This window comes from Hyperolius riggenbachi, chromosome 9, assembly GCF_040937935.1.
Source record: "Hyperolius riggenbachi isolate aHypRig1 chromosome 9, aHypRig1.pri, whole genome shotgun sequence".
Classification (NCBI taxonomy): domain Eukaryota; kingdom Metazoa; phylum Chordata; class Amphibia; order Anura; family Hyperoliidae; genus Hyperolius; species Hyperolius riggenbachi.
This window is the reverse complement of record NC_090654.1, coordinates 103,820,559-103,838,363: the sequence shown is the minus strand read 5'-3', so window position 1 is coordinate 103,838,363 and position 17,805 is coordinate 103,820,559.

Here is a 17,805-nt window from a genome sequence, read left to right as displayed (position 1 = left end):
AGCTCTAACAGCACAGAAGTCAGTATTTTATTCAGAGTGTGATCACACGTGTCTTTGTGCACAGTATAACACAGGAGTACTCCTATGTGATAGCCCTTGGCTGTAGGGACTATCACTAAATAGCGTGGTCGTACAGGCAATGTCGGAACAAGGTCGGTCAGGTAACGGTACAATATCGTCAGGCAAATACGTAGTGAGTAAACTAGCCAAGGTCGGTAACAAATCAGATGAGCGAAGGTACAGAATCAGGAGGCAATATCAGAGTCGGGGTCGGGCCGAGGTCGGCAGCAAATGGATAGGCAGAGTACAGAATCAGGAGGCAGAAGAATAGTCGAGAGTTCAGGCAAGGTTCATACACAATAAGGATATACAATAATGTAATTACAATTACGATAGATAATTGCCGGATCAAACACACCAGGAACTGACTAAGGTCTGAGAGCTTAACCGCAAAGTATCAGCAACAGCAGACAATGAGCTACTGACAGCTCAGGTTTTAAATACAGACAGGTAACCCCCCAGTTCCGCCCAGCGCACCACAGCCAATCAGCAGAGAAAGTCAGCCCATCATTGTCAGCTGACCGGGAGGTCAGCTGACCCGCCTCCTAAATGCATAAAGGTCCTGTCTCCTGGTGCGCGCGTGCACTATTCTGTCCTGATGCACCCTGGAGAGACTTGTTCTGCCGGAGAGAGATGAGGAGGAGGACGCGGCGGGATCCGCCATGACGTCAGACACGGGAGCAGCGGCCGCGCCGCTCCCCGCTGCAGAGGTAACAATATTCCTAACATTTTCAAGTTCCAGTGGCTACAGTGCAAAGTATTATTAAAAAAAATACAAGATGTTCAGCACTGTGGAAAATCTCAGAGGACGTGGTCGGAAACCAAAAGTGACACCTGTGCTGGTGTTAGGATTCCTCCTGTGACGTGTTCTATCCATTGCAGGTGGAGCCGCAAATGGACGGTTCTGGCTTGTCAGTCTGCATTCGGTTGCGCATTCACAGTGAGTCACTTTGTCATTTGCAATTGCTCTGCAGTTCTGGACAGCTCAGAATGTTGTCATTTTTTCACCAATGGTTTACTGCAGCTGAGCTGCAGCCAGATAGCCCTGGATTTCCTGCATGCATGTTCTTGCATAGTACTGCATGCATTTGTTATGATGGTCTTTCAGCTAGCAAATGGTATTCAGGCCAGCACAGGATTGAGTGATTACCATTCAGCTGTGTGGAGATTTACATGCTTGCATCCATTGGCTGATGCCAGTATAAAGGCCTGCCTCTCCTGCTAGACCCCGACCCGTCATAGTCTCAGCTCTGTCTAAGCTGTTACTGGGTCCCTTGATATTGTAAAATATATTCCTTGTCTTAGTTCTGTTATCCTGTGGAGCTACGATTATATATTTCCCACGGGGACATATACACGTACTCCTTCTAGTATAGAGGTTTTGTATTGCCTTGCCTTGTTCGCTGTATTGCTCCAGTTCCTAGCCAGTCTTCCTTGCTTATGTTATATATCTGTTCATCTCCGATATATACATATGTTAGTCAGTCGCTTGTAGTTTCATTGATAGCTGTAAATTGTAATACACTAGAAAATCATATCTATTGCATATTTGTCTGTGTATTACGCTTGCCTGCCTTTTGACGCTGCTATTGCCTGACGATTCTGTCCTGTCCTTGTGAGGTAGCCATTGCTGTGGTTGCTATTGGTTACCTCACTCTTGTCTTTGTGAATGCTTGCTGTCACTGAGGTATTGACTAGATTAGCTAGCATTCATTCTGTCCTCCTAGTCCTGTCCTTGCAGGTAGCCATTGCTTTGGTTGCTATTGGCTACCTCACTCCAGTCTGTCTTGTATCTGTCTGAATGTTTGCTATCGCAAGAGAAGCGCAAAATCGCACTGCGCTGTCATTGCGTCTTATCAGAAGCCCAGAGCTGCAGTTGCTCTGGGCAGCCTGTGTAGCCTCTTCCATTATTCAGCTCTCAGCCTTGTTGTGCTGGCTGGTCAGAAAGTATGACCCCCCGCATTACAGCTGGTCAGGAGGATAGTGAAACAGGTGAAAAAGAATGCAAGTATCGCCACCAGTCACCAATGCCTTCCTGGTGAATCTGGGCTCTGCTGGTGGCAATGTCTCAAGGCAAACAATCCAACGGACACTGCACACTGCTGGGTTCCACATATGCAGACAAGAAGGATGCCACTTCTCAAGGCACACAAAAGCTTGCTTGGCCTTAGCAAATGCTCATCTGGACTAAAAAGGAGACTTCTGGTCTTCTGTGCAATAGTCAGATGAAACAAAAAATGTTATTGTTTGGTCACAATGATGTTTCCTTCATTTGGCATAAAAAAGGAGAAGCCTTCAACCCAAAGAACATTATCCCCACTGTCAAACATGGGGGTGGGAACCTAATGCTTTGGGGATGTTTTTCAGCCAATGGACCTGGGAACGTAATCACTGTAAACAGCTCCATGAAAAAAGAGCAATACATGAGGATTCTCAACAACAACAGCATCAGGCAGTCTGCAGAGAAACTTGGCTTTGAGCACCAGTGGACATTTCAGCATGATAATGATCCAAAACACACAGCAAAAGTGGTGAAGAAATGGTTAACAGACAACAACATTAACGTTTTGGAGTGTCCCAGCCAGAGTCCTGACTTGATTCCAATTGAGAATATGTGGAGAGAGCTAAAGATCAGGATGATGGCAAGAAGACACTCCAACCTGAAAGATTTGGAGCTCATTGCTAAAGATGAATTGGGAAAAATACCTGTGGAGACATGCAAAAAGCTAGTCTGTAATTATAGGAAGCATTTGCTTGTTGTAATAGCCAATAAAGGCATTTCTATTGTCGCCATGTCACTGATTGGCCAGGCTGCGCAGGGGTCTGGGGCGGGGGGGGTGGGGGCTCGGCGCGGCGGGTAGCGGCGAATCGGCGGCGAGCAGCGGCGATCGCGTACTACACGCAGCTAGCAAAGTGCTAGCTGCGTGTAGGAAAAAAAATTATGCAAATCGGCCCAGCGGGGCCTGAGAAATCCTCCTGCGCAGGTTACCCCAAGCTGAGCTCGGGATAACCGGCAAGGAGGTTAAGTCAACATTTGCAAGGGGTATGAATAATTATGGGCAGCACTGTATATATTTTTTGTCTGAAGACTTGTATACTTTAACCACTTTGTCCTCCTTGACGTATAAAAACATCAAGGAGGACAGGCGCGCTCCCGCGCGCTCCCGCAGCCGATCGCGCGCGTGCACGCGCACTCCCGGCCGCGGAGTCGGTAGCCACGGAATCAATTTATCGGGCTATGGAGCCCGATCATTGATTCCTCTCCCCCGCTGAAAAAGCGACAGCTTCTCTCAGAAGCTTCGCTCTTTCTGAAGCTGTGTCTCTCTAAGCGTACATTGTACGCTTAGAGTGACATCATGTAAAAAAAAATCGAGATTGCCATCTTGTGGCCAAAAAGTAAAACTACAAGTAAATTCCCCAAAACATTACAATACACCAATATTTCCCCAAATAAAACACTTTTATATCCCACCCTCCCAAAAATGCCCACATAAAATGTTTAATAAAAAAAAAACAAAAAAAAAACATTACTATAAAAAATAAAAAAAACATAAATATTTACCTAAGGGTCTAAACTTTTTAAATATCTATGTAAAGATGAAACATTTCTCTCTATTTTTTTTTTTTATAAGCTTGTAAATAGTGATGTATGCAAAACGGAAAAAATGCTCTTTTATTTCCAAATAAAATATTGTCGCGATACATTGTGATAGGGACATAATTTAAATGGTGAAATAACCGTGACAAATGGGCAATAACAATACGTGGGTTTTAATTATGGAGGCATGTATTATTTTAAAACTATAATGGCCGAAAACTGACAAATAATGAATTTTTTCATTTTTTTTTCTTATTCTTCCTGTTAAAATGCATTTACAGTAAAGTGGCTCTTAGCAAAATGTACCCCCCAAAGAAAGCCGAATTGGTGGCGGAAAAAAACAAGATATAGATCAGTTCATTGTGATAAGTAGTGATAAAGTTATAGGCTAATGAATGGGAGGTGAACATTGCTTGGATGCATAAGCTGAAAACGACTGAGATGTTAAGTGGTTAATGAATGCACCCACACACATGATACTTTGGTTGACCACATGACTGATACTGGCCTTTTTTGCTAAACATCTACTGAACTTTCATAAAAATGTCAGACCGCACCTGGATGAAAACTTTAATGGCTTTTTTTCTTTTGGGCTGAGCATGGGCTGAGTGTCACGTAACCATGGCATCCTGTCCTGTGGTGAATTACAGACTACAATCCCTGTTACACTGGCACACCACCAGCTGAAATATACCGGCTTAAACAGCATCAATAAGCTTTGTTTCAGCGGAAATCGCTCTCCGATGCCTATGGACCATCTGCAGACAAGGAACTGTAATGATTCATAGCAGAACATAATAAATTATTCAGAATATGCATATTTTATCTTAATTATCCCAGCTTCAGCATCAGAAATATCTATATATTACTGTATTCTGGTATGTAAACCCCACCATTCCAATGATGTTTAGCAGTGATGAGCGTTTTTGCCAAAATTCTTTTCACATAAATTTTAGTGAAAATTATGTTAAATTAGATCTTTGAGCGAAAATACCATCAAAAGTAAGTTTTGTTATTTTTTTTTTTCACTTTTTGCACTAGAAATATAGATTTTTGCGTTTTTAGCATTACATTTTTTTCCGGTAAAAAATATCGTTTTTTTTCTGCATTTCCACATTTTGCGTGTTAAAATATCCATTTTTCAATACAAGTTTTTTTTCTTGTTTTTTTTTTTTTTTTTCAAAAATGTTCTTCAAATCGAAAATAGCATTTTAGGTGTAAAAATGACTTTGGCGAAAATTCGCAAGTAACACTGATGTTAAGTCTAGGCTAAGATGTCATGAATTCTTCTGCCCCCAGAGTACTCTGGGTGATCATGTGATGTTCATGCTCACATCACAGAAAAAAAACAAAAACAAAACAATGCATTCCATGATTCACATTGCCAGCAGTAAACATGCCAATGCCTCTGATAAATTTAGGATGAGGTAAGATTTTAAAGTGGGCAAACATTGATTGAATAATTTATAAATTAACTAGATGAAAGTCGTTAAAAAATGGGGGCTCGGCTTTGACCGCAACCCCCTACACTGCCTCTCTCCTTCAACAGCTGCGCTCACACAGCCGCGCACGCCCGCCCCCTGCACCCGATCTCTGCTGTCCCAAGTCCACCCACATGCCGCGCATGTGCAGTACACCAAACGCATGGACACAGGGACTGAGGACGCAGGGACACAGCCGCTTTATTATATGGGATATTGTAAAAATAAGCGATTCTATTTATTAAGTTATATTTAATTAAGTTCCTCTTTAAGTTAAATGGCTATGGCTAGCTTACCTGATCTCGAAAATAATTAAACAAATGACAATCCAGCTCTCTACGTTTTGTTGGTAGTGACCCACCTACTGCATACCCAGCTCTGTATGCTCCTTCAAAGGTGACCAGGAGGGAGCATAGAGAGCTGGATGGGCAGTGCCATCCAGCCCACCTATCCTCCTCTCTTTGCTATATGCATGGAGCTGGGCTGGTCTCTCTGCCAATGGAATATAGAGAGCTATATGTGTGGCCTGGATAGGCAGTTTTATTAAGCTCGCCAATCCTGCATTCTATGCATTAGTGTGGCTCCAGGATGATGGATGCAGTCTTGTGAACTTGTGATAGTTGCCTATCGGCGCACTGACACCTCTAGGCTTCTGCCTATTGTGTCTAGTGCTGAATCAAACCCTGAGGCCCCCTTTCACTCGCATTTTCATTGTGTTGTTTATCTCCCTTTACCGCATGGTTACGCTAAAGCAATGAAAGTCTATGGGACATTTCATACCTAATGCAGTGCGAAGCGTTGCACCAGAAGCATTGCACCTGACACGAAAGCAACAGCACATTACTGGTCAACATGCAGGGCAATATACGGTCACTAGAAGTCATGTAAGTCAATGGTGCCGCATGTATTTTTTTTGCGTTGCGCATGCACAAAAGTGTAATGTTTCATTACACTCCCATGCAATTGTTATTTCGCACACAGGAAGTGAGCGCTAGTGAGCCTCACTTATCGTTTGGCTTGCTGCCAGAAGGGAGATTACTGCACATTTCCACTGGTATCTCCAAAGCCTATTTTAAGCATTGCCATGGCACCCAAAACACGGGTTGCTGGTGTGAAACCGGCCTGACTCTCCTGCTGGAGGAATTTAAAGTGTCAAGTGTTATTAAGGAATCATAGGTAATGCTAGTAATGTCCTTTTCAAGACTTGCAGAAAGCAAAAATGGCCGTTCCATGAAACAGAGACAACACATTCTGTAACTCTGTTCAGTATGGAGAGATGACATTGTGCATTAGTTAAACAATGTTATTTAGCAAGCAATGTAGAACATGACAGGGATGAGGTCAAGTGAAGGAATATTTCATTCAGTGTGGTTTTATCATAAACTAAGGTAGACAAAATGTCCAAGTTCATAAATGTCAGAGAAAAAAGTAGCTTCCATATTGAATAAACACTCACAATCGCATAATCACATTCCAAAGACTTTCATTCTGTAGTTTTTCAATCTTCAAGTTGCATGATGTGAATTGTTGTCAAACCAGCAGGGCAAACATGTAAAATCAGCACTGTGTGTCAATATTAAGTAGTGTCACAACAAGGTGACTATGCAGGTCAGTGGCTCCACCATCTATAAACCACTGAGGCGACTCCCCACAAGCAGCTACAAAAAAAAGTCATAGACTGCTCACGTCAAAAGCCAACAACCAAGTTTTACATTTCCTCCCCAATTCCCCAGAAACTATGCTTTGCCTTTTAAACCGTTGTTGCAGTGGGTTGTGGGACTCCACTTTTTGCACACCTGGAAACTGCCACTTCTTCTTCTGGATTCTTTTTTATAAGACCTATAAGATAGGTAGCCATACATTGCTCGATGTGCTGCCAGATTAACCATTAAATAGATACATTCTGTCACGATCGGTGTAGCAGAGAGGGTCTGATTCTCGGTGATCTGCAGTATCACTGGGAATACAGATATATATCCGATTATTGATGATCTGCAGTATCACCGATAATCCGATATAACGCTAACCTCTGAACACCTGAGTAGTGTGAGTGCTTGGTGCAACAGTAATACCGTGAGGACTAAGCCTCAGAAACAAGTGCCGTACAGTATGAAGTACTGCAGCAACACAGATTCCTTCCGAAGGCCTGGACTCTCCCAGGGGAGGAGTCAGGCGGAGCGTAGGAAGGACAGAACGTGAGTGACACCTAGGAGAGAGTGTCACTAACAGATCTGGGAACTGCCTCTAACAGTAAGGTCAGTTCTCGAAGTCGGGCAAGCCAGGTCACAACACACGGACAGATACAGTACAAATTCAGAAAGCAGAGGCGGAGTCTAATAAACAAGCAGGGTTCGGCAACAGGGTATCAGAAATATCGGGGTACAGAATCAGGAATCAGATGCAGAGTCTAAAAGCGAGCCGAGGTTCGGCAACAGGGTATCAGAATGACAAAGTACAAGATCAGAATACAGAAGAATAGGAACAAGCTTGGGGAACCTGAGGAGCGAGTTCCCAATGAATACAGGATGGGCCCTGAGGCAGCAAATACAGAGCTGGCCCTGTGGAGCAGGTGCCCAACAAATACAGAGCTGGCCCTATGGGGCAGGTGCCCAGCAAATACAGAGCTGGCCCTGTGGAGCAGGTGCCCAGAACATACAAGGCATGAACTATCTCCTAGCGATAGAGACAGTTCTCAGGGTCGGGAAGGCCCTGGGGAGCAGGTGCCCAGCGAATACAGAGCTGGCCCTGTGGAGCAGGTGCCCAGCACATACAGAGCTGGCCCTGTGGAGCAGGTGCCCAGCACATACAGAGCTGGCCCTGTGAAGCAGGTGCCCAGCACATACAGAGCTGGCCCTGTGAAGCAGGTGCCCAGCACATACAAGGCAGGAACTATCTCCTAGTGATAGAGATAGTTCTCAGGGTCGGGAAGGCAAGGTCGGCAACTCACAGACAAACAAAGTACAGAATCAGAAGACAGAGGCAGAGTCAGGGGCTAGCGGAGGTTGGCAACGGAGAATCAGAAAGGCAAGGTACAGAGTCAGATATCAGGAGAGTAGTCAGACAAGCAGGAAGTCATAACAGATAATCACAATCAAACTAGTACTTTAAGCTATCAACAGAATCTAGCTAAGTGTAGGATTACAGCTCCAGCTGGTCCCGGCACACTTAAGGATCTGACTACAGGTCTGAGTGCTCCCACGTATGTGTTCGCAACGACAGGCAACCAGCAACTGACCAAGCAGCAGAATATATAGTTGCTGGACACTGCCGCCCCGCCCGAACCATTCAGCCAATCATGAGTCCTGCAGGAATCAGCTGACCTTCCTGATCAGCTGACACTTCCCCTGCTGGTATAAAGGTCCTGAATTCAGGCCCGCGCGCGCATAGCTCTCCATCTGCCTAGGTGCACAAACAGACAAACAGACCCAGCCACACCAAGCACACGCTGCTGCATGCAAACAGCCGCTTTGCTGTCAGGACATGCGGCAGCTTTTCCGCGATCCACCACACAACCAGACGCATGCAAACCGCTGCGTACGACGCAGAGTCAGCCGCCTAGCTCTTTGCACACGCGGCGGCTTTCCTCGTTTCCTCACACATTCCCTCACTAATCAAATTAGGATGCACCCAAACACTGGCACACTGCACAATAACCTCCAATAGATTTCAACATGAATTTTTTTGAAAATTCTCCTGCTCCCCCCCATGTGTGTGTGCGCGTTCCCCCATGCACAATGTGCAGTGTTGAAGGCTCACTTGTCCACCGGTGTAAATCCTGGCCTCCTTAGGTGTCAGGCGTCATCACGAGTGCCTGTACCATGTGACAACACCACATCTAATGACATCACGTGGTAAGGCTCTTGCAGTAATGCTGGACACCGGAGGAGGCCATGTTTCATGCCAACATGACAGGTGAGCCTTCAGTACTGCACATGTGCGTGGGGGGAACGACGGCTGGTGGTCCGGTTGGAGGTCTGTCAGTCCATCATCAAGATTTTAAATTTTACACTTCTGTGCACCCAATCAAGCCCTTGTGGCCAAGATCTTCCAGCATTCCTGATCGACCCTTTCGACCGATTTCAGCCATAAATCAATGAAAACATTGATCAGATGGTCATGTTGCAGTATCATTTTTCCACCTATCCGATAAAATTATTGGATTTAAAGGTCAATTGGCAAGCAAAATGGAGTGATGTATGGGAACCCATAGAGTCCTTTACTGCATTTGAGCATGTCTGCGATTAAAGGAACACGATCCCTGTCCTTTGCTGCAACACACACATTTTACACAGCTCGATTTTATGCCCTTGAACTCATAGATTGAGCAGACAATGATGTACGATTTTTAATCAGAATCTTGAATTTCTCTGCACGCTCCTTGATTATCTTCTAATACAGGGGCGTAGCAATAGGGGTTGAAGAGGTAGCCACTGCATTGGGGCCCTTGAGCCAGAGGGACCCCGAAGGGCCATCCTTCAACTACAGTATTAGCTCTCTATTGGTCCTGTGCTCATAATAATCACTTCTATAGATACTTTGAATAGTGGTAATCATTAACAAACTGTTCCCCATCCTCTTCTTGCACCTCAGACACTGTAGTTGCCATTGGCAGGTTTTGGTGCGCCGTATCAATTGCTATGTATAGAGTGCTTGGGGAGCCCCAATGTAAAACTTGCACCGGGCCCACAACTCCTTAGCTACGCCACTGTTCTAATACTTATAATTTTTTATATGTCCTGTTTGTTTTTGGCAGTTCCTTTATCCCTACAATTCTCTCTGTAGAAACTTGACTTGGTTGCACCACTCAAAAAAAAACAAAAAAACAAAAAAAAAACAAGGTCACCTTGGTAGTCATTGCACAGTACTGTAGATCTACTGCAATTCTAATATTTTCATAATTTGCAGGGAGGGAGGGAACTATTCTTCCCTTCACAATAAACAGTACTAGAGCAAAGAAGGAAGGATTTGGTCGGTAAAGAGTTAAACTTACGGACTCCAGTTTTATTGTCACAAGCTATAAAAAGCAAGCTCTTTTCAGACTGCTATAGAATAGCCTTGAGCTGTGAGCGGAGTGCATTATGTAGCTGCCCCCATCTCACCCCCTGTCTCCATGCTGAAACCTGGCTGCAGCTAGACAGAAGCCGGACATGCTCAAAAGAACTTGAAATTGCCAAGTACTCTGTGCCGTTTTCTGTGTCAGTGGATCTATCCCAGAAGTGTCATGGAGCTGACTCTAGCTGTCAAGCCATGTCCTCCTCTGCAATAAACAGAGTCTTGTGTGTTTCCTGAAGCTTCAAAACCAGGCTGGGCTAAAAATGTCTCGGTGGAGGCTTTGCAGGTATCAGGGCCCACCAGAAGCTCCCTATTCAAAAATAAGCAGAGAATTGCACAGAACTGGTGTCTCCTCAGTCACATTTCTTTTCATCAGTCACATTTCTTTTCATATCTGGAGATCTTTTTTTAGTTATAAATTTCAATCTGTAGCAACACAGAAATTAAACTGGTAGCTCCACACCTAAATCTCCTGCTTGGTGAACTTTAGTCAATAGAAAATCTGTTTTCAAGCAATATTCTCATGGATATCTTGACTGCCTCAATTAAGGCCTAGACATTATGGTGCCTGGACTGGATTCAATCAATGAATTGAAAAAGTTAATGTAAATAGTGGGTATTTGCCTAATCACGCAGGGACGTCACTTGCATAAGTAGTTATTCCCTCTCTTAATACAAAATACTTTGAAAATGGGCTTGGTTTCCTTCGGATATTTTGGGGCATTTGTAATAATCTGGTTGTATAGCATGGACTAAAAACACACATTCAGTAACATACTGTAACTACAAATCATGGAACCTAGCAGCAAAACAGTAAAAGCCTCCCATCCATGTTTACACTTCACATTGCCTTGTCCCTCCTCCCATGGTGACCCCCCTTCCCCCCAGTCATGAGGTCCACCTGTCAGGGATCATTTAAAGGAGAACTGTAGTGAGGTATATGGAGGCTGTCATATTTATTTCATTTTAAGCAATACCAGTTGCCTGGCTATCCTGCTGATCCTCTGCCTCTAATACTTTTAGCCATAGCCCCTGAACAAGCATGCAGCAGATCAGGTGTTTCTGACATTTTTGTCAGATCTGACAAGATTAGCTGCATGCTTGTTACTGCAGGCAAATGGCTCATCAGGGCTGCCAGGCAACTGGTATTGCTTAAAAGGAAATCAATATGGCAGCCTCCATATACCACTCACTACAGTTCTCCTTTTAAAGTCTCCTCTGGTGCGCTCATATATTTTCACTAGAAGCCACATGGCACTTTTGTTTGGTTATTATTGAGCTGAAGAAGTGGGGGAATGCCTACGAAACGCATTGGGCTTGATTCACAAAACAGTGCTAACTGATAGCACGGCAGTTTTCGCGCAAAACAATAATGTTTTTGCGCGCAAACGTGAATTTTCGTGCTAAACCGGTATCGCTTTCATGTGAAAATTCTCATTTGCGCGCGAAAAATGTTATCATTGCGCATGAAAATTCACGATTGCGCGACATGCGGAAATTCACGTGAAAACATCCAAGCCAAGCTCCAGACATTGATTCTAGGTATTTTAATATGCACTGGGGCTTGGCTCTTTTGTAACTTAGCACTGAATAGTGTGATATAGTGTAGGTTTACAGGTTGAGGTTAGGATAAGTTTTAGGTGGGTTAATGTTAGGGGATAGGATAGTTGGAGAATATTGTTACTAGACAGTCACAGAGAGGAGAGTAAAATTAGGTGCTTAGGAAAGGGATTACTTTGAGAAGTACGTTCAGGTTAGGCGTTTACAAAGGGGTTTACAAAGGAAAGGGGGGTTAGGGTTTGACATATGGCAAGCTGATTGTAGAATATTGCTGATATTCTACCTACTGGTGATACCCGGATCCCAAATGAACACATATATACTAGAAATGTAAGTACCATGATGCCCGATTCTCTCTCATAACTGTGCAGCTACTATGACTCCTTTACCCATAACAAGAGTGGCCACAGCAACATGTACACTGGGGGAGGGGAGGGCCTGGAGTAAAGGGATCAGAGGGAGAAAAAATAAGAAGTTAGGACTAAGAAGACTCTAGGCTGCAGAAGCAGCTTTTTCAGTAGTTAGACAGCTCCAATTTAAGGAATGTTATTAAAAATTAGAGATGGCCCGAACTATTCGCCAGCGTGTGTTCATGTTCACGTCACCAGGCGAAATCATGGCGTGTTCGACCCGCACCCTATACATCATCATGGAGCCAAACTTTGACCCCTCACTCCAGAGTCAGCAGGCACATGGCAGCCAATCAGCTAGCACTGACTCCCCCCCCCCCCCCGCCCCTATAAAAACGCCAGCACAGCAGACATTTTACAGTCTGCCTGTAGTTGCTGTGAGTGAGAGCAGAGAGAGAGCTACACTGCAGATAGGAAAAAGTGTTAATTCTGTGTCACCACTGAGTTTCTTGCTGTTTGTACGGTGTCCGGAGCACCCAAAGAGCCCTTCTAAGGGCTGGTAATAGGTGTTCTTGCTATTGTGATATTGCAGCTCTGTGTGTCTGACGTTCCACAGTGCTCTGTCTAATGCAGGTGTGCACTGTGCACACTGCTGCTACTGCAGTACCTTGCACAATACTATCCTCAGTGCTATTTTTGTTCTCTTTTGAAATTGTTATATTACATTTCTCTGTGTCCATTGACTGTCCAGTGCATTGACTTTAGCTGGTGGACACAGGTGTGCACACTGCTAGTGCTGGTCCAGCACCTTGCACAATACTATCCTCTGTGCTATTTTTGTTCTCTTGTGCTGCTAGTGCTGGTCCAGTGTCTGGCAGAACACACCTCATCATAAGTGTTATTTTTGTTCTCTTTTGATATTGTTATATTGCAGTTGCCTGCTTCCAGTGACCAGTGGTGCTCGAATAACCCCAATCACGAATTCGAGTGATCATGAATTCACCCACTTACGAATTGACTCGTGATCACAATCACTAGTAGAAAGGGATATCTGACTCGAGTGCGGCTTTGAGTCGAATAAATGCATGTAATCATGAATCACGAGTTGATAATCGTGATTAAAACCGACTTTAATGGTTAATAGCCAAGCCCCCTTACATTCTAGAAACACCAAATTTGCCAGTTATGTTAAGAAGAACAGTGGGAACAAGAGGAACTTTTTTTTTTTTCAAAAAGACCATATAGTTTTTGAGAAAATTGATCTTAAAGTTTCAAAGAAAAAAAGTATTCGCAATTAAAAACCCGCCAAAACCCGTCAACTTGACCGTTAAAGATGGCGGGTTTTTAATCACGAATACCGACTAGTGATCACGAGTAACTCATGATCACGAGTCGGGTAATGAGTGCAAACATGAGTGCATTTGTGATCGGCATTCGTGATCGAGAGCCGATCCCTAATGCCAATTACGACCTTGTGATTGCAAAAAATGACTCGTGATCATGAGGTCGTGATGAGCAGCTCTGTCAGTTACTGTCCAGTGCAGTGACTTTAGCTCGTGGATACAGGTGTGCACACTGCTAGTGGTGATACCGCACCTTGCACAATACACCTCATCATAAGTGTGATTTTTGTTCTCTTTTGATATTGTTATTTGAAATGCGCCGTGTCCAGTGCACACGTTAGCTAATGGTTGGAGAGCGGTCTGCTGGTGGTCATAGTAGTGCACTGACTACATAATCCAGTAATCCTTTATCAAAGTTAACATGCCTTCTCAGAGTAGTATAGTGAGCGCTTCGAACCCGCAGGGGCTCAGGGCAGGAAGAGTGGAGCGCTCGTCATTGCCAATTAGCAGGCATACGTTCGCTATTCTACTCTGATAAGGCGTGCTAACTTTGATAAGGCGTGCTAACTTTGATAAGGCATGCTATTTGTCTTAGTGAGTCAACCCCATAGTGTTAACACCTGTGTTTAGAAATTAGCTGCTCTGCCGAGGACTGCCGAGATTCCTTATTTGACACCTCTGAGAGATTAAATTACACTTGTGGTTAGTCACAGATGCGGGGGGATTAGACAGGCTAAACTCTCTAAATACATAGAGGTTGCATTTCTCTATGTTTTTCTCCTGTCCTTTTGCAAGAGTTCACGTCCACTTTAAGGATGACGGTTCAGAAAATTCTGCGTTCTACTTTTTAAGTTGCCATTGCCAAATGCATAATACTGATAAAATTACCAAGAAAATCATTGCACTGTACAGTTAATTAGACTGCCATCTTGACAGGCATCCTTCCTCCACCATCAGAACCTTTCCTCCAGTTCCACATATTCCCCAATGAAAACTCTCTCTGGTCCCTTCCTGCAGCTCCTCTAGTTTCAGGACCCCTGTGCTGTGGACAGTTCCTTTCCCCTAGCATTAGTCTGCATTTCCTTACATGAAACTAGTACCAAGGCTAGCGACAAATGAAGTGGAAAGTCTTCCTCTACTGACGTCATTATATAGTGCAGTGCCATACTCAATCCGGGAGAAGTAAAAATGACAAATATGTCACTAGCCCACCATAAATCTCAGCCATGAAATGCATCAGAAGCTGTGATCGGCTGAAATGTGTAGGGAAAAGTGTAAGCATGTTTCATTATACATCGGCAGCCATCAAACCGCTCCAGCTGACACAACATTTCTCAGAAAGAGTCATGGAGCTGTGCAGTGCAATGTTCAGTGAACAGTTCTATATTAACACTGTGCATACAAGAGTGTTTAGGGAGCGAGTAAAGGATATTTTGTTTCTATTTTACTTATTTAACAACTGCACAACAAAGGGGTGACAAATAGCACCCCTATGCAGGTAAAAACAAAACACTCAATGGAAAATATGTTTTAATGGATAACAGAGTCCTCTTTCACCCCAAAGGCTAATGTTCTTAATGTGCAGTTGCCCCCCCACCCACCGCCTTCTATTTTCAGCCACCTCTTCCATGTGTAACATCCATGCACAGCTTCCTTGGACAGCAGCTCCCCCTCCCATGTGTGGCTTCCCTGTCCCTGTTTGCAGCTGTCCAAAGTCCACATGAGCAGCAGCTGTGTGGCCTTTCCAGAGATCCCACCCTGAACAGATAGAGAATGCCGCCCTCCCCACTATCCAATCTTGCTGTAGTTCCTACAGTAACTGCCTGGGAATCTAGCCATTGTTCTATGTGAATTTACTGCCAATGCGCTCCAGTGTTACCTTTCTCTGGGCCAATGTGGATCATCATCATCAGCAAATTCAAATACGCCATGGTGTGAAAATAAAATCTGAGTTTCCCAATAGGGTTCATTTGAATGTACTGCCTAATATTTCCTTGGGTGAAGATAAATAGAAAAATGGGTAGCCTTGGCAAGAAATGCAAACGTGATAATAACTGGGTACCCAAGGAGAACAGATGTGAGAATGGCCTTCTCCAATAAATCCAAGTATGACAGATGAAGAAAAAAACCAGAGGAATAGTGACCAATACAAAGATGTTGGTGCTGGAAACTACTTAAAAATCCAGACGTTTTTATCTAGAATATTTTTTCATGATGTGGCCCTTTATGGTGAATAGGAAGGGGTTTAGAAATTGCCTCTTTACACTATTTACTTTGTTGGGGAAGACTTTATCACTGCCTCATTAAAGGAAATTTTAAGTGAAATTTAAAGTGGCCAATTACTTACCTGGGGCTTCTTTCAGCCATCTGAAGCTCTCCTTGTCCCTAGCCATCATTACTCGCTGCGCCAGTCCTCGTTACTCCCCCGCGCCTCCTCCATTGTGCTCCCATGGCCAGGAGTGTTCTGTGCTTGATCAGTAATTAAATTGCTACTGTGCATGCGCAGAATGCTCCAAAGCACAGACGCGCAGTCAAGAACAGTGCAGAATGACAGCAAAGGACCAGGAGGACTTCAGGAGGCTGGAAAGAAGTCCCAGGTAAGTAACTGACCACTTTCAATTTCACCATTTCTTTTAAGTTGATCTTTCCCCCAACCTTCTTTTTGGGGCACCCTGAGGTAGTGAAGAGCCCCTTGCCCTGGAAGTGAAATATAAGCTGAGCAGCCCATTGAAGAAAAAATGTACAGATCTGTTACCCTCCACTTATATGATATCTTGTAGCTTAAAGCCTCAGTTCAAGGCTCATATTTTTAAATGCATAGTGTGTGCACTTCACCTTAATTTGCATTGCAGAAAGTTTTGTGCAGTTATTTTCCTTGTGTTTCCTGTCCAGATGGGTTTACAAACCTGACTTCCTGTGCTGATTTAAAGTGACTCCGAGCTCACCCAAAAAAAGAAAGTTGTACTCACCAGGGGCCCAGTGCTGGTCGGGAGGTCCCACGCCGGCGTCCTGGCTCCTCTCCTTCTCCCCGCTCCGGAATGGCTGACAGGCCGCAGCCCGGGCGACACTCGGCAGAGTGTCGGGCTGCTCCTTCCGCGTATGACGCGGCTGACGTCACACGCCAGCCGCCTCACGTCATCACGGCGTCAGCCGCGTCATACGAGGAAGGAGCCCCTGGTGAGTACAACTTTCTTTTTTTGGGTGAGCTCGGAGTCTATTTAAGATACTGCTGGTCTGGACTGAATAGCAGTCTATGAGCTGTCCAAACTTCCTCCCCCATTCCATCATCATCCAAACAATGTCATCAAAGAGGAGTTGGTCAGAGACAACAGCCAGTCTTTTCCTATGAACACAGAGCTGATTCTCCCCACAGGACTGAGCACAGGGAGGAGGTGGATATGGTCAGGGGATTGCTCTGTTCAAAGGAAAGCGCACTATACCTTGAGCATAGATCAGTGGGTCATGTAAGTGAATCAGCAAAAATGGGCACCCACAGCCAGTATGGGTGCCACCATAGACTGTAATGTTTATTGCAGCTATAGTGGCCCCCAGTGGGCAATTTGGTTGTTGGAGGCGACGAGATAGCCAAAGCATCGGAAATGGGAGGGACAGATAGTGGTGGGAAAGGAAGAAAATATCAGTGGAAAGACAGGTAGTGGTTGAAAAGGAGGAAATTATCAATGGAGGGACAAGAAGTGGAGGAGGTGATAAGTGATCGGGACATAGTGTCCGTCTCTTATGTAACTGAACCCCACATGACTACTAAAGGGTTAGCCATAGTTGGGGAAGAGGTAGGTTAATGCCAGGAGTACAGTAGGTAGGGTTAGTGTGAGAAGGTTAGGTTGAGGGTTAGAGTGATATTAGAATATTGGTAAAAGCACTGATATCCTACTATTGTAGTGATGCAGGGACCTTTGCACTATTAGATATTGCAAGGCCCAACCAAGTGTCTCAGCATGCATGACCGCTAATTGCACCTTAAATCGTGTTAAACAATTTGCACCGAAACACAAAATTACGTGATGGAAATTTAATTTACGGAATTCAAAATGATTGTCTGTCAATTACAAAATTACAAATTCGCGACATAGTGGCAAAATTTGCATCCGTAATTACGGAAAGACGGAATTACGCAAATTTCGGCTTAACACTAACTATTGGTATTAGCCAACACCCAATAGTAGAATATTAGTAATTTTACCAGTATTCTACTAGCAGCTTCTCCCGTTGCCCACATTTCTGCATGTATGCATATGCAGACCTTTATCTTTCATTGTAAATGTTCATTCTATGTAGAATTCTATTCTCTAAACTGGTGATCTGTGAAGATGTCAAACAAGGTCTTTGAAACAAACACTACT